Source organism: Carassius auratus, unplaced genomic scaffold (genome assembly GCF_003368295.1).
Source record: "Carassius auratus strain Wakin unplaced genomic scaffold, ASM336829v1 scaf_tig00216738, whole genome shotgun sequence".
In the NCBI taxonomy this organism is placed as follows: domain Eukaryota; kingdom Metazoa; phylum Chordata; class Actinopteri; order Cypriniformes; family Cyprinidae; genus Carassius; species Carassius auratus.
This window is the reverse complement of record NW_020528715.1, coordinates 36,951-63,591: the sequence shown is the minus strand read 5'-3', so window position 1 is coordinate 63,591 and position 26,641 is coordinate 36,951. Positions and strand designations below refer to the sequence as shown.

General features: G+C 37.1%; 1 pseudogene; it reads left to right on the top strand.

The window, feature by feature from the left end:
• The window catches only part of LOC113098919 (peripheral plasma membrane protein CASK-like), a 67,363-nt pseudogene that overhangs the window by 5,699 nt on the left and 35,023 nt on the right, over positions 1–26,641 (top strand).

The window sequence follows — 26,641 nt, the reverse complement described above, 5'->3', positions numbered from 1 at the left end:
TTGTTTAAATATTTCTGCAGACTTAAAGACATGTTATGTATAAAGCTCTTTTCGCTTAATAGTAAAATATGGTGGTTAATATATATGGTAGTTTTGTGGGTGTGGGGTTTTGTTGTTGTTTTTTCCCCTCTACTGTACTATGAATAAAAGGTAGTGAAAAGCAAAGAAGTGCCATTTGTAGTACATGTACAGGTGCTGGTCATATAATTAGAATATCATCAATACATTTATTTCATTAATTCCATTCAAACGTGAAAATTGTATATTATATTCATTCATTACACACAGACTGATATATCTCAAATGTTTATTTCTGTCAATTTTGATGATTGTAACTGACAACTAAGGAAAATGCCAAATTCAGTATCTCAGAAAATTTGAATATTGTGAAAAGGTTCAATATTGAAGACACCTGGTGCCACACTCTAATCAGCTAATTAACTCAAAACACTCGCAAAGGCCTTTAAATGGTCTCTCAGTCTAGTTCTGAGAAAATGTGGGGGAGTGGACTGCAGCTGGAGTCAGTATTTCAAGAACCACTACTCACAGACGTATGCAAGACGGGCAAGATGGTTTGGGGTGCCATGTCATTTGCTGGTGTTGATCCACTGTGTTTTCTCATGTCCAATTTCAACACAGCCATATACCAGGAAATTTTAGAGCAGTTCATGCTTCCTGCTGCGGACCAACCTTATGGAGATGCAGATTTAATTTTTCAACAGGACATGGCACCTGCACACAGAGCCAAAACTACCAGTACCTGGTTTAAGGACCATGCTATCCCTGTTCTTAATTGGCCAGCAAACTCGCCTGACCTTAACCCCATAGAAAATCTATGGGGTATTTTGAAGAGGAAGATGCGATATGCCAGACCCAACAATGCAGAAGAGCTAAAGGCCAATATCAGAGCCACTATCAGAGCACTATAGAGCAACCTGGGCTCTCATGACACTTGAGCAATGCCACAGACTGATCGACTCCATGCCACGTCGCAATGCCACAATGCTGCAGTGCTCTTACTTTTCATTTTCATACTTTTCAGTTGGCCAAGATTTCAAAAAATCTAAAAAGTAATATTCTAATTTTCTGAAATATTGGATTTGGGATTTTCTGTAGTTGTCTGTTATAATCATCAAAATTACAAGAAATAAACATTTGAATATTTGAGTTAGAGAAATAAACTTTTTGATGATATTCTAATTATATGACCAGCACCTGTATCTGTGCATATTTGTAGTATCACCTGTACACATAAATCCGTATGAAACACTGTACTACTGTTGGTACATCCCAAAGCTGAACGTTTTGTGTTGTCTAGACATCAGCTGGGGGGAAACTACACCGTCATCTGGGCCACCTTTGTGTTTGTAGCACCTTAAGGTCATCGTGCCTGCTGCCAGCCATCTGTGACAAATCCTCTCAAAACTCTATAAAACCTGTGTTCTGTGTTTAGGACCTATAAACGCACACACTTTTTGTTTGCACGAGTACAGTGTTTTATAATAGCCACACTTAGGATATCGATACACTGGAGTACAGATGCTTTCATGTACCATTGTAGCACTTACTGTAAAGCACAATGCTAGGGAAAGCCCATAGGGGCCAGTTAGATCAGATGAGACTGATTCTCTGTTACTGATGGACAGAGATGAACAAAAAGATTATATTCAGTGTGGTTTTAGTTTCTGAAAGACAGATTGAGGTTTTCTTAGGTTTTCAGATGTCTGAATTGAAGCTCATAGCTCAAGCTCACCTCAGCTTCCATATGTACTTTATTCAAAAGGATATAATGTCAATTTAAAAAATACATTTTTGAATTTATTTATAATATGTTATATTGTTATAATTTATGATATTGCAATTTAGGAAAGAAAACAATCTATTTTTGTACTTTATAAATGTTGTTACTTTGTAGGCAAGAACCCGGAAGCGTGTTAGCATTTTAGCACTTCTGGTTCCATCGTCCCAGAGTCAATGGGTTTTTTTGAATGGGAGTTAGATTAAATCCCCAAAAATAAGGTCCATGGTTCACACAAGCTCAAGATACTTTCACATTTTATTCTGCAACATAAAACACACGGTTAACGGTTGCGTTTCTGACATAAGATGGTTGCTAAGAAGTTGCTAAATGGAACTACAGGCTCTGTTGGAGACATTAAACGTTATTATGCCGAGTGGTTTATCAAATTACAGTGTTTTCCAATTGTAGTATATTTTAGTAATTTATAGTACAATTAATTTTCGAAATAACCAATTAATAGTTTCCCGCATTTTATATTTACTGTTTTTTTCTTCTGTTGAAACGAAAGACTTTGGATGGAAGATGATCGTTTTATCACTTTCCTACTGATGTAACGCAGCATAGACTCTGGTTCGGAATATAAGGTAAACTCATGATTATTCTTTGTTAATGCCACATTTACTTGCTTAGTCACGGAGAAAGTGAAACTTTAACCATGCATAGTGCTTAAAGCCACATTAAAATTAAATGTTTACAGCGACATGAAGCTAGTTAGATTGAGGATTTTCTAGTAAGGATAATAAAATTACATTTTGTGTACCCCCTCTAACAAAATGAAAGCTGAAATGTGGTACTTTATTCACTAAAATAAGTTTAATCTTACCATATCCAAAAACTCGCTCACTCTGCTGTTATTAAATAGATTAAGTGCACTAGAATTGTATTGAATAGTATGTGGAGATATGTTTTTAAGTAGAATATTCATGTTAATCAAGTATTTATTGACTTTTAATAAACCTCATGTCGAAATGTATAGAAGTCCGTGCTATCATATGTCCTTTAGTTATGATTATTTAATTTATTCACTAGACTATTTATTGCTAGTGTCTTATTTCAGTTTTAGTTTGGCTCAAGATTTGTATTTATTCCAGTTTATATGAAAAGGTCAATGTAGCATGGATTACAATTCATCCACAGAGTAAATCCTTTTCACTGAACATGATAAAAATAAGTTTGTAAAAGTTGTCGAGAGCAGGTGGTGGTGACGTTGAAGGCGAGCGACCATTGTGCTGTAATTGGTTTATAGCCTAAGTTTAGCTAAGTTCTGCGACTTTTATTCAGGCTTCAAAATGAAAAAAAAGTTCTATTATTTTGTGAAGATCATCTCAATGGACAAAACGTGTAAGTTTCATGAACAATTTTTGAACACAGAGCTTTTTTTTTTTTTTTTTTTTTTTTGATAATCCAAAAGCCTATGGAAAAATCCTATTTGGCTTTTTCAACCAGTGTGATGCTAACAGCCGATCGGCCTACAAAGTGACGTCATTGTTTCCCCACTCTTCATTCTTCCCACAAATCCATTCTTCAAAACGCCTAGCTTTGTTACATCTTTGTCGAGTGTTCTGGAATGTTGGAGTCACTCATTTTTTTTCTGTGTACTGCAGGACTGAATCAAATATCTTTCATTCTCCAGCCCTCAGAATCATAGATAAAACCTCACATTTAGAGTGGCAGCTGAACAACTCTCTCTGTAGGAAATTCTTTCATTCATGCTCTTTTGTTTTTTTTTCAGCAAATTCCTTGAGAAAATGTGTGGTCTTCAAGAGGGCCACAATCGAACTTTAGTGGGGTCCTATTGATCTGGGGCAAAAAAAAAGAAAAGAAGAAATGTGTCCAGAATCAAAGGGAATGCGGCTTCCGATAGGCAGATAGATATGCTCTTTTATTGTCTTCCCTGCAGGAGATTCTAAAGCCTCCACCATAGCACACGCAAACAGCCGAATGTAAAATGCCATTATCATCATCATCATCACCACTGCAGAGCTCCAAAATTTCTTCTGCAACAAGAGGTTGTTTTGAGGTTGCCGCTACCTTTCCGTTTAGCTACACTATTTATATAATGCTATTTTTGGAAAAGAGATTGTTTTGTGTATGTTTTTCAAAGTGACTCCATTCAGGATATTTGCTTTCCAGAGAGGAAAGCCTCCTAACAGCCTGTGGGAAATCCACAATTATAATTTAAAAGACCCTCTGTTGCGTTTCATGTTTGCTTCTCCGCAATGTTTGTATAAAGTCACCAAAACATGAAAAGATTCCCTCAGAAAGCTGCAGAAGCAGAGGTTGTTAGACCAGATGAACTGTTTTTCTGTACGGATCAGATCTGTATGGTTTGTTTCAACCTTTTTTTTCCCCCCAAGATCTCAAAAAATGTCATTTTTTTTCTTTCTCTCCAGAAGCCTTTAGCATTTTTTCAAAAGTTGTCTCTTTTTTTCAAAACTGCTGTTGGGGCAGCCTTGTTTTAGAGGACTTTCTTAGCTCTACACAGACATGGAAATGCAAAGATTTCAGATTTCTTCATTCAGGTACTTTATGGTTTAAGTTCAAACCTGAGTGTGTATGTGTGTGTGTGTGTGTGTGTGTATATATATATATTTAGTTACCAAATAAGTGCAGGACTGAAGGGGATATATCTGTAGTACTGGGTGCTAAAGCCATGCATGTGTAACCCGTGCCAGTGGTGGGGTGGACACCACTTCACTTGCGCTGTTATTATTACAACACTTAGAAGACAATTAGGCTGTTCAACAGCCTGCTTAATCAGCCAACCTGCCTCTAAAGAATGAGAGCTAGAGCCAGAGGATACGACAGTGAGGGAGGGAACACTTCCTAGGCCTCTGCTGGTAATCAAACCATTTATTATACCTTAAAGATTAGGCCATATGTACCCACATCCTAACTGGTTTTTAATTGGATGTTCTCATCTTAGCCTCTGTCTTGTTGTTGTTAGATTAGTACAGTACATTTTGATAATGTTTGCTGAGAAAAACATCTTGGCTCTTGGCTGAGCAGCCCACCTCTGTACTGTATGTCTGAAATTATTCTGAAGCTTGGTATCCCACAAAGAAATGTGAAATATGGATTTTCATTATCTATTTAATAATTACAATATAAAAAAATGCTGTAAGATGCTGTATTGATTTTTTTAGGTCTCCTGTGCTCTTCAAGTCATAAATCAAGACACAACTGATGGTAAATGGCTGTGTTAAAATGTAATTTGTCTTGTAACTGTAAATGTAATGCTGCTGTCTGCCTCTCAACCTTGACACTTACCAGAGACTGAGAGATCATGGGAGGTGTGTGTTTACTGTATGTGTGTGTCAGCAGCTGAGTTTGGTGCCATGTGATCTGCAGAGGCCACACTGAGCGTGTGAATGCTGCTCGGTGAGGACTCCCTGCCATCCATCAGCACCTCACATGAATCACATGCCGACTGCTGCTTTCTCTCTTTCTCTCTATCTATAACAAATGGGTGAGCGTGTTAACTGGCTCTTTATGATTTGTCTCCTCATGATTTGGACATGATGTGAAATCCATGCCAGTGTGTGAACTCACAGCATGGACAGGTGGAGCTTGAAAGAAATCGTCAGTGCCTTATGTTGTGGATTGAACTCTAAACATCTCTTTAGTTATAAGGGGTTGATTTTGACTGAAATTAATCTTTTTTTGTTTTGTTTTTTACTGCATGTCTGCAAGTGTATTTTGCACACTTTATTTTAAGGTCCAGTTCTCGCTATTAACAAACTACGAATTTTGCCTAAGAAAACTAATATTTAGTAAGGTAGTTGTTAATAATGGGTATTGGGTAGGATTAGGGATGTAGAATAAGGTCATGTAAAATAAATGCTTTATATGTACTAGGGCTGGGCGATATGGCCAAAATTTCATATCCCGATATAGCTCATTTGATATCCTGATAACGATATACATAACGATATAGCAATTTTTCTGTTAATTCAGTTTATGAATAGTCTATATAAAATTGCAATGTGGAAATGCAGTTTGAAATGATATACAAAAAACAAATAAAGGTAGTATGGACTAAATATTTATTTTTTTAGAACCTTTTTTTCAAGCAAGACTGTTGGTCATGTGTTAACACCTGCCATTAAAATATTTCAACCCGCTATTATCGACCGTGTAGATATGATTGGCAACAGCAGAAGTGATCTCCTTCCATCTGCGGGAGCTATGGCTATATGGTGTGCCACGGGTAAAAGCCTGTGGAGCCGTTCACATATTGCGTATTTTGCACGCTCAAGTTCGTTATTTCCAATGTAGGCGTGCGGTCATAATGGAAGCGTGGTGCGGTCCGCACCGCATCGAGTTAAAAACATTTCAACTTTTTCATCCGTTTTAGGCGTCCATGCAACAGAAGTCACCCCTCTTTTAGGTACAAGCTCCTCGGTTTGGGTTGGCTGGTCATCTTGTTGAGAATTACCCTGGTCTGAACCGCGTCTACTACCGTCTTCCTCCATGTTTGTTTATGTATTGCAGCGTGCATGGGCATGCCGTTGCGTGAGGTGCATCTTGACGTAAAATTCTGCCGTAAACGCTTATCGTGGCGTAAACGATAGAGCCTTATATAAAACGATAGACATTTTCTAGCGTGCAGACGATATATTTCGTCATATCGCCCAGCCCTAATATGTGCTAATAAACAGCCGATATGTTACACTGTAAAAAAAAACTCCAACTCAAATTTCTCTATTGACTGATCACATCTAAATTGTTTTATTTGGCTAACTGAATTTGTGTGAATTAGTGATCACATCTAAATGTGTCTGTAAAGTTTCATCTGAAGCATATGGACAGAAAACAGCTGTCACAGCAATGCGAGTACTAAACTAAGTTCAGCCAAAGACAGAACAGTTCAATCTTTTACCATGGCGTTAGAACTGGTACAATGTTGCAAAATCAAAATGATGATGCCGTGGGTATAAATTTACAGATTAAGGGGCAATAATATTATAATGAGATCCCTTTGGCAAGGAGCGAAACCAGATGCGCTTGTTTTTTCAGATGCTCAATAGCCATTTATATCCTATCCCACCACTGATTGGTGTTCTCGTCCTTGACTGACTGTTTTGAGTTTTTATTTGAGATATTTGACAGAGGAAGACGTGTGTTGGATGACTCTAAAGCTTTGCTTGAGGTCTTTGCTTTGGTTTTTGGGGGGCTGGGATGGATGTGATTTCATAAATGCTTCAGGGGTCAATCTGGCTGATTAGTGGAACTCAGTGTCAGGTGACTCTGTGATACTCTGTTTGATGGATCACTGTTTACTCAGGTTAGTGACAGTGCTGGTGTGATGGAGAGAGGCCACATATGCTGGAGTCGTGGCCCAGCATAATTATTAGCTTGGAATTAGTCTCCACCTCAGTCAGCACACTCACAGACCTCCTATGGTTTGTTCAAATCCAACTGGCTGACTTTACATGAGCAGAGTTAAACAGTTTTTTATTATTCCCCCAGGAAAAAAACATCCTAAATTGACAGAATGAACACTTCTGCGGGAGAACTCATAAATGTGAGAGGTTTGTGGCATCAGATCCTGTTTGGTGCACTCAGCAAAATAACCAGTTCCTTTGGTCAAACACATTTTTTCAGTAAATTCTTCCCATTTAGGCAGAAGGTTTGTAAACTGAAAAAGACGTATATTGAATTAGATGTATTGATGATAGTCAAAAGTGTGGTTCCATGTGAATAGTTTGCAGTAAGAAGGACGTTTTTCCCCCACACAAACTTGTACTGATTTTACACATAATACAGATGCACTGTAGCACTCTTTTAACTGAGTCAGCTTGAGCGGAGCCCTCCTGCATCACCTCTCTGAAGGTGGTCCTGACTGCACAGACCACTGCTGACTTCACATCTCTCCGCTCTATGCACACCTGCATTGCTCTCTCCTCCTGATCTGTGTCTGAATGCTGATTGGTCCACGTGTTTGCATTTAAAAGAGCTGCCTATGCTTTAGGGATATTTGACTTGTAAATTAAGGATTTGGATTCGTGGGTAGGGTTATGAAGTGCCGTAAAATTAAAACACAATAAAATTAAGCAACATTGGGATTGTAATGGTCTTAATGTGCTTTTTAAAAAGGCTGTGAAGTTCCCCACTGACTGTGTCATTAGAGTAGTTTCATGAGCCTTGATTCATTTCTGTGAATCAGATTAAATGGACAGTTTCAGGGAATTCATTCAACAGATTTAACAGTTTGTTTGCATCATCAGTAAAAACATGTGCCCTGCATCATCTTCCATTTATTTAAATGTTTGAAAAAAATATATCTAGGAAAATAATAATGCTGTTTATTGTGTATTATGCATTAGTGCTGTGTTCAAAATATGGATACGACGATATATCGTCACAGAGATTTGACAATACGAATATCGATACAACTGGCCCAGAATTGATATTGTGGCACATGCACAGCAGTAGACAGTGCTTAATTTGAATACAAGAACACCATTTAAAATTGAGTAGAAAAGTGCAAAGTCTCTAAAATATAATGAATAGAGCTTAATATATAGGCTACAACAAGGTTTAATCAGGCCACAAAGGAACAAAACCGGGGTTGCCTTATATAAAAAGATGCGCAATACTGAAATATCTGTTAAGTGTGTTACTTATCTTTGTCAACCTGGCAACCCTGTGCACATGCTCTCTTTCGACTATAAACACGCTTGCTTTCTGAAAACACCTGTTAGCTTGCAGTTTAGCGATCTCCACTTCAATATTCTATTCTCAGAACATTGTAATTCATCAAGTGTTTATTTACACGAGAGAGAGAGAGAGAGAGAAAAGAAGGAGAGAGGCTGTGCACATATGAATTAAATCAGTTTAGTCACATTTCTCTATTAACAGTGAAGCTCTGGTTTTAATTCCTTTAAAAACGATGATTTTACCAGCTCCTTGTTAAGAAAGACAATGTAACTCTTGAGCGATTAAACTATTTATAGTTTATAAAAATATGCAGGGCAGTGCTAAAAAATTTGTTCCTGAATGTCTGATTGCATGCAAAGTGTGACGGAGCGTGTGTGTGTGTAAGATACGGAATTAGTTTAGAACTCTTTATTTTATATTATTTGTAAAGAGTGGAGAGTGCATTAATTTGTGCAATGATAACCAACCATTAATATTAATATTAATATATATATATATATATATATATATATATATATATATATATATTAGGGCTGCAAGATGCGTCGTTTAAGCATCGATATCGCGATGTACGAATCCATGATAGTCACATCGCAGGATGTGCAATGTAGGCTGTCGTACTTGATCCGTTATTCATTAACAGTATGGGCCAGAGAGAGCACGCGAGAGAGAGAGAGAGCGAAAGAGAGAGAGAGAGCACGAGAGAGCGAGAGAGAGCGTGAGAGAGAGAGCGCAAGAGAGAGAGAGAGTGTGCGAGAGAGAGAGCGTGAGAGAGAGCGAGCATGAGAGAGAGCGAGCGCGAGAGAGAGCGTGAGAGAGAGAGAGAATGCGAGAGAGAGAGCGTGAGAGAGAGAGAGAGAATCCGAGAGGGAGCGAGCGCGAGAGAGAGAGCGCAAGAGAGAGAGCGAGCGAGCGTGCACCGGCAGCACGCTTAACGTCTTCAAACAACACGAGCGCTGTCTTGCTCTCTCTCTCCCTCGCGCATATTAATCAATTGAGACGATGGTGTCGATGTTTAAATCATTTAAAATGAGAATGTAAGTGTGCTCACCCTATTTTTGTTTGTAAGAAAAAATTAGATTAGATTTCATATCGCAATATATATCGCAGAAAAATAAAATATCGCAATGTAATTTTTTCCCAATATCGTGCAGCCCTAATATATATATATATATTAGTGGTGGGCCGTTATCGCTGTTAACGTGCTGCGTTAACGCGAGACTCTTATCGGGCGATAAAAAAAATATCGCCGTTAATCTATTCTGAAAGTTGGGTTGGGAGCTGTGTCTAAACGAAGCAAGCTATGATGACATTCACCTTGATATTTTATATAACTGCCTCGCTGAGGCCAGCCTAAAAAGATGCTCAGGACAGTTGACAGGCCACTGCTGCGCATCGCCACGAAAGCTCATCTTTCTCACGTGTTGTTAAGCCGTACCGCTTGTCGATTTAAACATTAAAGCATCCAAACACAAGACACGGAAAAGCTGAACAGAGTAGCGCGTACTGTTAGGTGCGCACGAGAGAGAGAGCCATGTATCATGGACAGCGACACTGAACCAAGCTCTCTTCCGCGAAGTTCACCTCAAAGTTCCTCCTGCACCCGAACGAACAAATGCAAATCGCAGTTTGAACAAACAAAAAGATGTGAAAGAGCCCAATTCAACACCACGGTGTTCTGGTGTTCAGGGCTCGCGCAGAGAAAGGCGTCTAAAAACACTTGAACATCGAATTTGCTTATTTTTGCTCTTGTGCCGACAAATACATACGAAATATGTCAAAATATCCACCTTGGAAATTATGCTAGAAAAAACTGTCAGTTATTTATTAAGTGGAAGTAAACAGTTGAGGAAAAAATGTGATGTGTATTATATTGGATGCGTTCATCGTCTCTTAAAGTGACCGCGCCTAATTTAGCTGCTGGCTGCTGTAATGTTAATCCAAGAAAATTAAAATGTAAATCATTCACTGCTCTTCACTGAATTACTTTGTAGTTTTAACAGTCAAACAAAAAATTATTCAGACACCAGGTATAATTTTTGATATATATATAGCAAAACTGTAATAATGTGAGAAATGTTGAAGGTGTCTGAATAAATGTAGGTTTGATTGTATATTTCATTTTTACATTGAAGACTATCCAGTGCTATTATTTGGTTTCTGTACCTTGAGACCTACAAACTTAAAAAAAAAACTTAAACATTGGTGTGAAACAGGAGTAATGTTGTTTGCACCTTGTGTAATGTAGAATTAGTTTACAGCTTTTTCAAGCAGTTTGGGATGCATTTTTGAAACAGGAGATGAGCCTCTTTTCTAATGCACCACCTAGCTTGATAAACCCCTTCTCAAAGACTTACTGTTTGTCAATTTTATTTGGGTAACACACATATTCTGAATGCCGTCGGCAGAATTCGAATGAGCAATTTAAATCTAGATTAATCTAGATTAATTTCAAGATCACAGTGAGATTAATCTAGATTAAAAAATTTAATCTATGCCCACCTCTAATATATATTCATATGAGTACATTACAATATAAATTTATTAGAATGAGTAAATGATTATTTATGGGCTTAAAAACAAAATGCAAACAATCAGAATGTTGTACCTGGTGGGGAGTGCCCAATGTATCGTGATATGTATCGTATCGTGACCTATGTATCGCGATACGTATCATATTGTGGCCTCTGTATCATGATACGTATCATATCCTGACTTTGCTGGTGATACACAGCACTATTATGCATAAATTATGCATTGAATAATGCTGCATATAATTTTCATTGTATTCAGAAGGTTAGAAAATGAATCAACATAAATGTATAGATATAATTAATCGTTCAATGACGTGAACTTATGTTCTACACTGCCACTAGGGCAAACAGCTCTTTTGTGTGTTGTGTTTCAGTATCACTCTTTTAGACTCTTTGACAGTTTCTTTAGATTCAGTATCTGTTCTGATAGAATGGAAAGCTCTGGAATTACAGCAGTAAACTACAGTCTCCAGTGCCAGCCTGAGCAAACAGTGACATTTCATTCATCACATTGGCTGTAATTATCTTTGCTGAGTTTTTTCCTCTTTGAATCTTCAGGTTCAGCAGCACCGTCCACCTTAAGGGCTTTTTAAATGTCATTTTTATAGCTTCCAGGAAGACATTATGAAGCTATAAAAAGCATGCTGGGACTTATAGCCTTATAGCCAGTTTGTTCTTATAGTATGATCTTGGGCAGAAATTATCTATCTATCTATCTCTGTCTCTCTTTCTCTGTTTATCACTACGTCTAGTACACTTTGGCTGTGTAATCATTGTTTGATTTAATTTGTCTCCAGAATTATGATAACTCTTATAGGGCCAAAATACACAAGGTCATTTAATATTTTTTCATGTAATACATTTAACAACATTGTAGATATTGTAATACTCCCTATTTTATAAATTTCTGTGAATCAGTTCAAATGGTCTGTTTCAGGGAATTAATCCAATAAGCAATTTTTATCCACATACTTCTGAATAATGAGCCATAATGCAAACAAATAATTGAATAATTGTTTTGAATCAGTGCACTTAAACAGTCTGAACCGATTCACTGAAATGAACCAAAGTTACCAAATCTAATGCCTATTTTGCTACAGAAATTTAAATCAGAAACATCTGTCTTAGTATTATTCTCACAAGTTGTGAGGATCACAAAAGTCTTAACTAATAACCTAGTAAAAGCACATAAAAATCACAACAGTATTTATGATGTAACTCAATTTTATATTGGTGGCAATATGTTACATACAAAATATATCAACAAGCACAAAGTTTCAGATCTTTGAACTGTGTATGGTCGCCGTTTATTAAAAAGCTGAGAATGTAACTTTTGTCTCCGTATGTCATTGTCTAATTTTACTTGGTTGATTATTATTATTTCCTTTTCAGTTAATATAAAGTCCTCATCCTGAGGCTTAGGTTTGGCCAGAATATCTGTACTCTTGCACTCTGTGCAACCTTCAAAACTCTCATCTGCTTTCAAAAAGATTGCCATACATTTCATTCTTTATAGAGCAAGAGAGAAGGAGAGAGGCTTCATTGTTGCCACTGAATTGAAGGTCTTTCTTGCAGTTATAAATTGCCTGAGTGATGGTGAGAATATTTCACCCTTTTATTAGTTATGGCGCTGTGTGAGTGATGGACCTCATTCTTCAGCAGGTACCCTATGTTTCACAGACTAATGTAATTGTGTGTGCACAGATTGATTTGCCTGCTTATCTTCATAGTGTGATATATATATATATATATATATATATATATATATATATAGGTTCATCTTTCTCATTTTTGCCTCTTTATTTACCACATCAAAGTGACTTATTGTTTCCATATTCTCCTCTGTGCCTCTGTATCTCATATGTGCTATATTGCAGTAGGAGGACAATAAATGTTAATGCAGTTAAAAGAGAAACACATTCTCAAAAACATTCAAACAGTTAATGTGCAGTATATCTTTCCCTGGTGTACGAAATACCCCAGAATAGCTGAACGAGACAGTATCTCTGACACACAATCTTTTGTAAAAAATACTTTGCATCAGACATGAATGGATCTGTGTCAAATAAGAGAAGGTAAAACCTTTAACTACAAATGTTCCAGTTATGCTGTTAGCTCAAATGGGGTATTTTGCACTAACTGGATATCACACAAAGCATTGAAGCTATTTCAGCTTAACTGTTTCATGATTTTGCATCATCCCACTTCAAATGGCTTTATACATGTGACATGAATGCACAATGATAATGCATAATAAAAACAGTGAATTTTAATCTGTGCTGTATGTGTTATTATTATAACCTGGTGTTTATTGTAGAAAATGCTCAACAGATTCATCTAATTTCTTGTTATAAATTATTTTTTTTACAGAACAGAATCAAGGTACTTAAAGTAATTAAGTTGGTTATGTTCATATTATGCATAGGCATATTACATTATGTATTTTAACATTGTTGTTCATTAAAACCATATAATTACTTGGTTTTGATATTTTATTTGAACCAATTAGTAGTGCCTCATCATTAGGGCTGGGACAACGCGTCGAGGTCATCGATGACGTTGACACAAAAAATACGTTGATGCAAAATATGCGCATCGATTCGTCGACCTGTTTTTATTTCTCTAAAAAACGTTTGCAAAACGTTTACCTTATGTGCGCTGAATATACGCGATGGCCAGATCAACATTCTGTCCAACGTTATATAACCAATCCAGGGGCTTTTCTGCATTGATCTTTTTTTTTTTTTTTTTTTTTGGCGGCTGTCAAAGCCTTATTTGATCGCTGTGCCTGACAGGGCGCGTACGAGAGAGAGCCCCGGCTGCGCGTGCACACTCACAGTCTTCAAACAACACGAGCGCTTCTTGCTCTCTCTCTCCCTTGTGCATATTAATCAAAATCATTAAACACGATATAAAAAGGGCAAAACACCAAAGTTTCACGCGCGCTCGTGCACTCACAGTCTTCAAACTACACGAGCGCTGTCTTGCTCACTCTCTCTCTCTCTCTCTCTCCCTCGTGCATATTAACCAAAATCATTAGACACGACAGAAAAAGGGCGGAACGCCAAAGTTTCACGTGGAGCATTCAGAGATTTTTTTTTTTTCTCCATGACAGGCTGCTGGCTCCCACTGTTAATTTTTATTTATTTATTTTTTTGGAAAAGCACTCTCTGTATTAGCTTAAAGCCCTCAAGTTTACATTGGTTACTGTATTCTTTCAATTGCTCTAAACAAGTATTTTGGGTGACCTTTTTATTGAATGCTAGACATCAAGTTGTTGTTATTTTCATCTGAAAGAAGAACTTTTTTTCAGTAAGCTAGGCCCTATGTTAAGGAATTCATGTTTTTTTTTCATTCAGATATGTAAATCAACATGTATAAATTGTTAGTAGTCAATTTATGGGGAGATAATCGAAATCGAATCGGTTTGAAAAAATTAATCGTTAGATTAATCGATGCATCGAAAAAATAATCGCTAGATTAATCGTTTATCCCAGCCCTACTCATCATTAATTTATATATAAATACTTCTTGTTTCTCACTTGTAAATTAATTAAAAAGAAAATCAGTTTGAATAAAGAAAGCAATAAATTTGCCATAGTATCCTTTCAGATGTTAAAGTTGTCACAGTCATTGCATGCTTTGCAAAAAGTTTTTTTTTTCTTGAACCCCTGTATATTGATTAACCAATAATTGATAGTTTGTAGAAGAGAATGTAGTGAAAATTATTGGGAGTAAAGCAGGGAACAGGAGAAAGTTGCCTTACTTCTTGTACCATTGTTTATTGTGTCAGGACACTTGTTCTAACTGTTACTAGACCATGGCTTTGTCATGAGGCACTGCCCATTTCTTCAACACACGTTCACACACAGAGTTCATAGTGGAAGATAAAGTGGGTTGGAGTCCAGGGGGACAGCAGAAGGTCAGCGGTGTGTCTGTGTTTGTGTGTATCTGTCAGAGGAGATGAGCAGATTCGTTCAGGTGCTGGACATCTGCCGTTAGCTCAGCCCCTGCTCTTCTTACTGCTGGAGCCAGTCGACATGTTTTATTACTCTGAAAAATTGCGGCAGCTCAGTTAACCATCACAAGATAGCCCGTAAAATCTTCTGTGCTTCGCCAAGAGTGTCATGTACTTGGTGCAGAGTGTGTTATGAGAAATTTGGGCGCTTTTAGAGACTTGTAGATACTCATGGGAATGTCCCAGGGGAAGGCTCCAAGAGGAAGCTGGACAGAGATAGAGAGTATCAAGTGTCCAGACGGTGTGGGAATGTTGTGCCAAACTGCCTCTTCTCTGTGAGTAAATCTTTTCCTCCTCAGATAATCAAGCTGCATCTCAGTTTGCTGTTGCATCATATTAAAGCTGCACGTCGTCTCTCATCATGAGTTTCCAGATTTTCCTATAATTCCCTAAGCACCCCACCCTTGAAACACAGGCTTCAAACACCTGGAGCAGACGGAAAAGGTGCCACATGATGACCTGTACCATTCAGATATTTGTAACTGAATGAATTCATCATTTCTTTTAGCTTCAATACAAAGTAAATTGTAGAAACCAACTCGGCTTAACTGCCACAGCATTATTCATCATTGAGATTCTTAATGATTCTTAATATTTTATCCTTATAAATGTCTTGGCCACCACTTTTGAGCAGTTTAATCCGTATGAAAGATTTATTGTTCTACTGACCCCACACTTTTGAACAGTAATACACGATTTAGATAAATGCAGCTTGATTTGACATTTTGTTGTTTTAAAGCATGATAGCACAAGCAGAGTTTGCAAGCTAAACATTTCAAGTTGAAGATAAAAATGTCTGTTCTGCAAACAGTAGTGGAGCACAGTTCTTGTCAAGTGTCATAAAAACACTTTATTTTATGGCTTTTATTATGGGCCTTTTTTTTTCCCTGTAAAACGTGATTTTGCTCTATTGGCTCCCATAACCTAAAATCTCATCTGCAATGTTTGAGTGGTGATTTAGATAAAGAAGATCTATGCAGTAGTCTGTGTAAATCACTCAGGGGAGTGTCTGGTTTATGGCTTATCAGTAACCAGCATCTGGGCTGGTCGTTCTGATTGATGTTCGCTCTGTTGGATAGATTACTATTACCTTTTGTTCTCACTGATGGAGAGCAGGTTCAACTGAGCAGATGTTGGTTTAAATGTTAGCATGTTGTTGTCAAATATAGAAACAGAACATCCATCAACTGAAGTTTTGCAGTGAGTGGAACTTGTGTGATTTGAATTAGAATGTGTGATGTGGTTTCGTTTGCACTGCAGCAAGCTGTCCTCACACAGTATTGACGGTATGTGTCTCCTCCAGTCTGTGTAGCTTCACTGAAATCTGCAATGATATACTGTACAGTAAGAGGGATTTCCCTGCTCTTGCCAACTGGGTCACAACTGATGAAACAAGTCAGGAAAGGGGGAGGACTTTCCACTAGGGATTGAAGTGTGTAAGTAAAAAAAAAAACCAGAGTAGTTTTAGGAAAGAACAAGGTACTAATGCATGCACATTCTGTGATGCATTTTGCTATTCCGAGTCATGGTTTATGTGGTTAGCATGTGTCCCAACACTCTGAGGTGCACATTTCCTGTTCTGTTATGTCTGCTCTGTGTCTTTTAAGCAACGCTGATTGTTTCATGGTGTTTGAGCTAGTGTACATTGATGTTTTAGCTTTACCAAGCTGTCTCTCACATGCTAATGTCACACTAATAGGTTAGTCTTTAATATGCTTTATTTTTTTCTAGCTCCACAGCCTCTCCAAGTGTTTGATAGTGGAATTTACTGAAAGGTAAAAAAAAAAAAAAAAAAAAAAGGTAATATAAATAAAGGGATTATTTATCTATGTGTTTATTCATTTACAAATCAAGAATTACATGGGTCAGAGGACTTGTCATAAAACGTTCAATAATTGGATATTTTAAAAGATTTATTAACCTTGTCATGAAAGTCAGTCTTTATGTCATTTCCGGTTTCATGGACTTTATGAATTTTTTAGGAATTTTATGTGGGAGACATTTTATTTATATATATATATATATATATATATATATATATATATATATGAATACTTTAATTGATCTGTAGATGTTTTTTTTTTTTTTTTTGTCTTTTTATCCTTTATTGAATTATTTGTACTTCCTTGAACTATGCAAATGAGACCCCTATATATGTGAATTTCACATTCCATTCACGGCACCAAAAGGTTTATGTGGAACTTAAAGGGGTCATCGGATGCTATATGCGCTTTTACAAGTTGTTTGAACTAAAATGTTTGTTGGCAGTGTGTGTACACAACCACCCTATAATGATAAAGATCTGTTTTTATATTTTTTTATATCATTAAATGATTTTCCCCTTTGTCAAATCGAGCAGATCTCAGATCCCTATCTGTGTAGTCAAATCGAAAGGCAGATCGCCTTTTCTAATAATGTGCTATTTAGCAAGTTTCAAGGTGAATGTGGCAAAAGTGAACAGTCCCTCAGCGAGTGGCTCAGAAGAGAGGGGTGGGGTCAGCAGACATAACTTGCATTTAAATGAAAATGCTACAAAATGGCTTGCCCTGAAAAGAGGGTAAAAAGGGTGTTGTTTTATACTACCATTGAGACATTTTAACCAAACTATGTTACAGACTTTTCATTAAGACCCTAAAGAATCATATCAACTTTTAGAAATTGGCATCCGATGACCCCTTCAAGAAGTTGAGGAAGTGTGAAACCCACAGCATGCAAAGACTAATGTGCTTCACACATACAGAATACTTATTCATTGTATTCACATGGCTCATCTGGCTTGTTAAACAACTGGTTTTACTGTCTTCTAATGGCTGTGTAATTCCTGAATGACAACAGTTTTAATTACAGATGAGAAGAGCAGCGGTGTGTGTGGGGTCGTCCACACAAATGTCTGTTTGTGCACTATTGCACATTTTTGCTATTTGTGCAAAGTCCTGCATCTGAATTAGTGTATGAACTAGTTTTAGTAGTGAAAGATGCAGATGTGAAATATGGCGTTGACCTTGACTTTTTTTTATTAAATTGGGATATTACAGACAATAAATTACATCATACTTTGTTTCAATTTAGCATTTTTATCAAAACTTTGCATATGAGTATTATCTTATTATTTAGTAGAAAATTAAATTAGACTGAAAACTATCTCTGATCTTTTATTAAGCATAGTAATTCTGAGTGGCTTCCTGGGTGAAACAATATGTACTTTAAAAAAAGTGCTAAATCAATAAACTTGACTTGAATTGAAACTGAAATTTGCCTATCTTTTTGTCTTCCTGTAGATCTGAAGAGAGAAGCAAGCATCTGCCACATGCTTAAACATCCTCACATAGTGGAGCTTCTTGAGACCTACAGCTCTGATGGGATGCTATACATGGTGTTTGAGTTGTAAGTTTTCTTTCTGAGCAAATCCACACTTGTTTTAACGTTCCTTTATTCTTTATTAACATCAAATTTTAACACATCCATGTGGTTTTAGTATATGTGAAAGGAATTTCAAGGATATTTTGAAGCATATTGTGACAAAGTTAGGTCAGTGAATTCTAAAAAGCATCTCAACACAAGGCATAAACATGCTGTGCTCTGTCCTGTGTAGCCTGTGTTTGTTACTCTCTCAGCAGGTTTGGAATAGGGTATAGGTTTTGTTTTGTAGTATAGGGTGAGCTTTTTAATTCCTCAAATGCTAAATGCTCATATGCTTATCTAAAGTGCAGAGCTTTTCTCAGATAACTTTCATGCAGTGTGAGCTCTTATCCGAAGAAGCGCAGCTGCCTCTCAATGGATTTTTTTTTTTAAGGCCTTAAGAGACCCGAGCCGACACAAAAGCAGGGGCTTCCCGAGCTTTGCTGCCCCCTGGAAACAACACCGTTACGGTCTTAGTGTTATAGCACTGGGAAATTGTTCAATCAGAAAAGTGTTCATTTCTGAAAATGGCCATTGTTAACCCAGTCCATATTTCATAGTTCAATTTGTGCTCAGAGATAATACACAAGTATCAGTGAAGCAAAAATCACACTTGAGACAGGCCTTGCAATAAACGTCTCCCACACTGAAAGTTACGAAATAACACCACTGTCGCAGTTCTCCAAAAATTGTTTTTAAAACTCTTGTTTTCAAAGTGCCCCTGTTATGGGTTATGAAAGGTTTATATTTTGGTGTTGGGAGTCCCTAAACATCAGGTTAACATAAAACAACAGGTTGACTCCCAAACAATTCGCTCAATGATTCTTTTTTCCAAACAGCTCCTTTGCGTGATGCTAATCTGAAGTGATTGGTCCGATTACAACGCTAGGGTTAGGAGTCAAACTCTCTAACCACTAGGCCACCCCCCCCCCCCCCCCCCAAAAAAAAGGCATTCGTGAGTGCAGTGCTGATTTATTTACAGCATTACCAGGGAAACAACTATTTTTACCGCTCTAAAAGAGGCACCTAGCGGCAAAGAATTAATTTGGATTTTTATTCAGACCAACGCGATGCTATTGTTTCATTACTCTCGATTCAGAGTCGACTCTTTCTTTTGAGAGATAATAACTTTATACATGGTGCACTTTCAGATTTTAAACTTTGCAAGATATTTTCATTCACTTAGAGATGTTACACACTGCATGAAAGGTAATTTTCAAAAATCCATAATATAAACTTAAATATAAACCCTTATGGGGGGAATTTGGATGAAATGTCAGTGTAGTTGGAGTCAGACAAAATAGATTTTTACTCTGGTCTTACAGATTTATAAAGTTAAGCCAGAAATAGATTTTAAAACTGATTGTTCCAGTATTTGACTTTACATTGCTGATGAGTTTCCTGATTTGTTCTGTTTTTCAGCATGGATGGCGCAGATCTCTGCTTTGAGATTGTGAAGAGAGCAGACGCTGGGTTTGTTTACAGTGAGGCAGTAGCCAGGTAAATACTTCTGAGCATGTTCATCCATTTCCTGTTCCTGTGCTGTTCTTAAAACCCCTTTGCGGTCAAAGATCGTCAATGGCCCCAGATTATTGTTGTTTCACTTTCACAGCACGTTAAACATCACACTGTGAAAAAATGTTGCAATCAGTAGAAAGATTAAAGACTCTAGCTTCGATATTTGACCACTGTTGTGGTAAAACATTGTTGCAGTAACAGTAATTTAGAAATTTATGTCAGGAGTGCAAAATAATAAATCCGTATTATGGCAAATTTTGAATATAAATTCACCACGCATTCATGTTCAGTCACGTCAGCAGCGGTTTATTAGTGTTCACATAGATTCACTGAACAGCATCGGTAAGGGATGACTGTCCAAAGATACATTTACATGGAGATATATAGATATGTTTACTCTTTTACATCATATTTCTTCAGAGAGAATTTGACAGATAATTTTTCAGACAGAGATTTAAGGCATTTTGAAAACCATAAAGAAAATGTGCATTCGAAATTCTAATTCGTGCAGCGCTATGAAAGACTATAAATAGCATATTTTAACAACAGTAAACAACCAAATTCCACATGTGATCATAAAAGGAAGTTATCACAAACACTGGTTGGTGGTTTGAAGTGAGTTTTGAGTAAAAGTGTAGTAATGGTTTCACAAATTGCCTTATGTAGCTTGATGCTAACGTAAGCTCTAATGCAGCTACATACAGTAGTAGGTTACGGTTCTTCTTTATAATGCATTTGGTCATAATAATTCATGTAAGGTCATAAGAATATGTTTTGTTGCATTTTTATAATAAGAATTTGCTCTGGGTGTGTGATCACGGTGTGTGTGTGTGTGTGTGAACTTTGGATGAGTTAAATGCAGAGCACGAATTCTGAGAATGGGTCACCATACTTGGCTGTATGTCACTTCTCTTTTCACTTTCAAGAGCTGTAGCTTGGTAAACCTTGAAATACCAGAACAAAGGCTAATAATGGCTGAATAAAAACGAAAGAATAATGCGGATTATGTATACCTGGCCGATGTGTGAAAGGCTTGTTTCGTTAGAGTTAGAACAATAGAATCATGAATGGGGCAGTTTGCTGGTCCAGACATGAGATAATAGCACACAGGACAGCTTACAGGGGTCATAAATTAATTTTATTAGCCTTCTCTAAAAACACTCATGACATGAACATATGTTGATTGTTATAAATGTTGTCATCGTTTATTCACCGTCATGTAGTTTCAAACCTAGTTCCATTTTCTTTCTTTTCAGGTAGACAAAGCCAATGAAGTTTAAAATTAATATAGGTTTCTGTCTTTCTCTGCTCTCCTTCTTTTTTAGTCATTACATGAGACAGATCCTAGAGGCTTTGCGGTACTGCCACGACAACAACATCATTCACCGGGATGTGAAGGTAAGTTCAGTGTTGTCTAGTGCTTAAGATGACTGTTTGACCAAAGCTCTTTGTTACATATTGACGCCTTAGCAGTTTTCAAACATTTGCAACTTCCCACTTCTTTTGTATGGTTTTATCTTACCATAACAATGTAAGAATACACAAGGTTGTTCTCTTTTCTTATTAATAGCCTTCAGCTGTCATTACAAGGAAATTAAATGGGAAACTGATATAAAGAGATTATGTCATATGATGATGCTAAAACATTATTTTGTGTATTTGGTGTAATGAAATGTGTTTGTGTGGTTTAAGGTTCAAGCTGCGCCACGTAATCATAAAACCATGTATAAATTTGAGTTCGGAGATACGTCAAACAACAAGCGCTACTATACACTGCTCAAAAATAGCTATTAAATCATCAGTTGCAAATTTTTTAAATATGTAAATGTACTTATAGACTGTGAGTCAAAACAGCCTGTAGTCTACTCTCCCAGGATCAGGAAACAGTCCTCCATAAAATGTGCTGCACACATCTGAATATTTGGGTTGAACTGTTCTGGAACAGTGTTGTAAATACAACTTAACCACTGATTTCTAGTTGTGTCCTCTTTTGGAAGACCAAACAAAGTAGTTTGCTTTAACAACAAAACATACAGTGTCTTCACAACATTGCAGCAGTGGTGGCAGCAACAATAAAGTTACACCTTCTTTCTTTTGCATAAACATTTGGGCGGCGTTATGCAAATCTTCCCACATTATTTCGAAAAAATGGGGGTGTGTTTAAATGAGGTGTTTTAAGAGGACGTGGGTAAGTCTAAACTTTTATAAAGAATATCTCTCTGGGTTTGATATTTTAGTCTTTGCAAATTTAGGGATCTTATCTATTCACAAACAGCTTGTAACACTCCAAAGAGAAAGGAAAACTTGAAATCGCATCATATGACCCCTAATAGAAATAATAACTGATGTTTCAACAATCGCCCACTCTTACAGTTACTAAGGGAAAATGCTTAATATATGCTGCTATACTAATAAAATTATCAGACCAGGACATTTGGTTTACTTACATTGAAGAAATGTGCCATTTAAAAAAAAAGTTGGTTAACCAATGTGCCAACTGTGCACCCCCCCCCCCCATAGATAATGTATTATACAAAATGCAGTAATGCTTTGTACAGTACATACACATTTTTAAATGATACAATAAAAAAAAACAATAGGCCTATTTGATTTTTGCTGTTTTTAAGTACCATATTTTCCGCACTATAAGGCACACTTAAAAGCCTTTAATTTTCTCAAAAAATGACAGTGCACCTTATAATCTGGAGCGCCTTATATATGGATCAAGGCGCTCTGTCAAAACGTTGACATTCCCTTTAGCACAGCTCCATTTAGTGGATGCATAACGCAAACCCAGTCAAACGTTTGACTGCAGTATCTTCTATTCTATGCGCCTTATAATCCGGTGCGCCCTATATATGAAAACAGTTCTAAAATAGGCCATTCATTGAAGGTGCGCCTTATAATCCGGTGCGCCTTATAAATACGGTAAGTAAACTCAGCTTCATTGTTTCTCTCTATCTGTCTAGTAGTTTGCATCACTGGATAAAGATGTCGGGCATTTAACATTTCTATTGTAAACATATTTGTTTCCGTAATTTTTTGCAGCTTCATCTAACCTCGTTATCTTTAACGTTAAACTGACGCTTCGTGCTCTGCTTGTCAACAGTAAACCCCGCCTGTTAGAACGTTAGACCTTTGATCTGAAGAGCCTAGTATGTGCAGAGGTCATGTGCGCATCCGTAGATTAGTGCAAGTTAATTATCACACTTTAATAGTATTTATAGCTCCTTACAGGCTGTGTGACTATTAGAACTTATTAACTCAAAATGTACATCAGTATGCATTATGTCAGCGATTATCCCTCAGCGTGCCATAGGTTGCCGACCCCTGGTATATGTGATATGCAAGAGAAAATTAATCCAAAAATACCATCAACTGCCTCAGGCAATCAGATCAGATCAGGATTGTGAACCATAATTTTCTCCTGTCACCCAGTCTTCACCTGTATTTTACTACATTGTAGGAATCAATGCTAAAAAAGGACAAAGGCAACAAAGACATGTATAATGTTAATACAGATTTATATTTCTGATAAATTGTGTTCTTTTGAACTTCATTCATCAAGGAAGATTCTTCCATCAAAGGTTTCTTACTCAAACATTAGCATTGTTCTTTGTGAATTGCATTGTGTTTTTAGTGTATGCATCATTGATATGATACTACATCAATCAACTTTTTAAGTATTCTGTCTGGATACATTTAGACTGAGATTTGCCTTTTAATTTGACTGATTATATTCTGACAAAATGGCTTAATGGAGCTAGCTATCTGGCTGAGATTAGGTGCAAATCAAAATAGGTAACTATAATCTTGCTATTTTATAGAAGTAATGATGCACACGTTGAAGCTCCTGACAGGCATTTACTACAGATATTTACAGTCTGTAAAGTAATAGCCTTTAATGCTGCTGTCATTAGAAATATAGATGCATACCTACTCCACCATGCAACATAACCTTCAACATAGTCATATGTGTGCTGCAAAAAAGTGAAAAAAGTTTTGCAAGTACATATACATTATTTACCCAAATCAGGGGTTTTCCTGGCTCAAAATGAGGCGGAGGTGGTACTATCCTGATCATGTGCACTACCCCTCCCTTCAACTGGCTGAAACAAACACTTTTTTTGCATGAAACATATTTTAGGCGCTATAAAAATTAAATGATTAAAAATAATTAAAATTCTAAAGTTACATTTTACAAAAACAAACCTGTTGAACATGAATTTAAATTAAACATACCAGCTGAAAGGGGTCCATTTGTATAGGTGAACATATAACATAAGGTTGTCATTTTTCAGATCGTCATATGGTTAGCCCGTGAGATCGATGATACACGAAATTATCGGGCATGGGCGGAGCAAGAGAGAGACTCTTTGTTCTTGTCATAGCATAACTATGGTATTTGGTGTTATAAACCACGCATGTGCGTGATAGAGAGCCTACGGAATCACCAATAATAAAAAAATATACTTTAAAACATACTGATAAACTAACATTAAATATAAAAAAACTGTATTTAAAACAGCTAGTTCATATATAGTCGGACACACTCGTCCTGTGACAAATTTGCCGCATCTGTGCACAAATGTTTTTAGTCTTAAATGTTCTGCAAAATCAGTAAACGGTGAAAACCAATAGTATATTTCTTTGAAAAGTCCAACAGTTTAACACTACATAAACGAACACGTTAAATATAAAGTATTCAAAACAAGTAAGTTCATATATTTGGATATTCATATACAGCTCTCCAAACCCCGCGCCACATGACGAGACCGACGCACCGCCACAGAAACAAGAATGAGATGCATTCTGACATAACTGTGGCATTAAACTCAGCTCGTGAGGGCTTGTTTAAAATATTGCACATATATAGGCCATTCAGTTTACTTGTTAAAGTGTAATGAATTACCTTATATCTGCAGATGATTTACATCTGTTTGTGGATGGAGACTTTGTAAAGGCCAAAACTATATATTTTGCATGCATCACATTATAGTGCGGTATGCATGAAAATAATAAATGGCGGCAGAGCGAAATTATCATCCATAGTGGTTCTAAAATAGTCCTTCTACATCGTCAAGAAGAAGTTAAGTGATCAGTCTTTAAGAGAAGGACTACGTGAGAACCACTATGGATAAGTTCGCTCTGCCGCCTTGTTATTATTTTGTCTTTTTATTTGTAAAGCCAAGAAGGAATTAATATCAAGTGGCAAGTGACATAAGCGGTGGCAGGTGATGTAAGCAGTTTCCAGCTCACCACACCACGCCACGGCAGTATAAAACCATCTTGTTCCGTCAAAATTACTGGAGTGAATCAGGAGTTGGAATGCGAGTATTGAAAACGACCATGATAGACTATTATTTATAGAATGTTATTTAGATTATTTCGTGTAGCCTATGTAGTTAATTAGTATAGTTGTTAGTGTAATGTTAGTATTGTTAGAAGCATAGTTAGTTAGTAGCATAGTATTGCATCAGTAGCTTCAAGTTGGCATATGTGACGTATGTGTAGTGTTGCTGGTTGCGACAGCACTGGTGGACTACATAGTTTTACAGTAGACTTTAAAATTAGGCGCCAGTGGTTGCATGCACTTGGCCTGGAAGACTGCGAGTTCCGCCTAGAGTTGGAGTGTGCAAACTGCATTTTATGAGGTGGAAATGGGCTTCTCCACACAGCTCGCGCTGAAAAGTGACGCGGTGCGGAAGTTAAGACCGCAGTTTGAGCCAGCGGCTCGAATTGGATATGGCTCAGGCCACAGACACCTCAACATCCTCCACTTCGGGTGAAGGTGGGGGAGAAAAGTCCTCTACTTCAAATGAACGCTCTGTTGCAAAGCTACTTGCGTCACTACAGTCACTCCATTTTAGCGACACTGACAGCAGCTGTCAATTAATCTGTCACTGCGGGTCTCAGGTTCACGCCCCACCCGCTCAGCCCCGCCCCCCGTTCTTCCCCTCTATCTCCGCTGTGCTCTGCCCACTTTTCAGCATTTTTCAAATATTGCCAGTGGGTGGAGTCAGGCTCTGACCAGGGGTTTAGTTACCCTTTAAAAATGTGGGACACCAACTCCTCATTTTCTATCACTTCTAGCAGTTATCCAAGACAAAGCGTTTCAAGTTCTTCAATGACTAAGTTACAGGCTCTAATCCTCTTTTGCATGTGAGCGGTGTGTGTGTGTGTGTGTGTGTGTGTGTGTGTGTGTTTGAGATGCGGTGCTGAAGTGAAATAGCTGGGCAGTTTGATAGCCGAATTATAATAGGCCGCCTAATAAAAATAAAAATAATAATAGTTATCATTAGCTATTATAATCTAATACATTAATAGGAGAATGAGCCTAATGTAGTCTTGACTATCAAAAGAGACATCTGCTTACGTCGATATCTCTGACTAATGTCGATACACAATTCTATCGTCTATAGGCACAACCCTACTTCTGATACATCATGAAATGCAATCGCAGCAGGGTAACAGGTTTATTGGAGCTAACATTAGCAGACTTTTTATAAAATGTATAGTATGTTTTTACTCAAATCTCACTTCAGTTCAGCATGGAGTGTTTGAAATAACTTATTTATAGTTTTACAGCTCGGCATTTCTCATGAAAACTTTCTTTATTGTTAAGAAAACTCTCCAAATCTCATTAAATAACATACAAACCGTATACTATTGTAATTGTGTGTTTAATATAGGGCCCTACGAAATCTG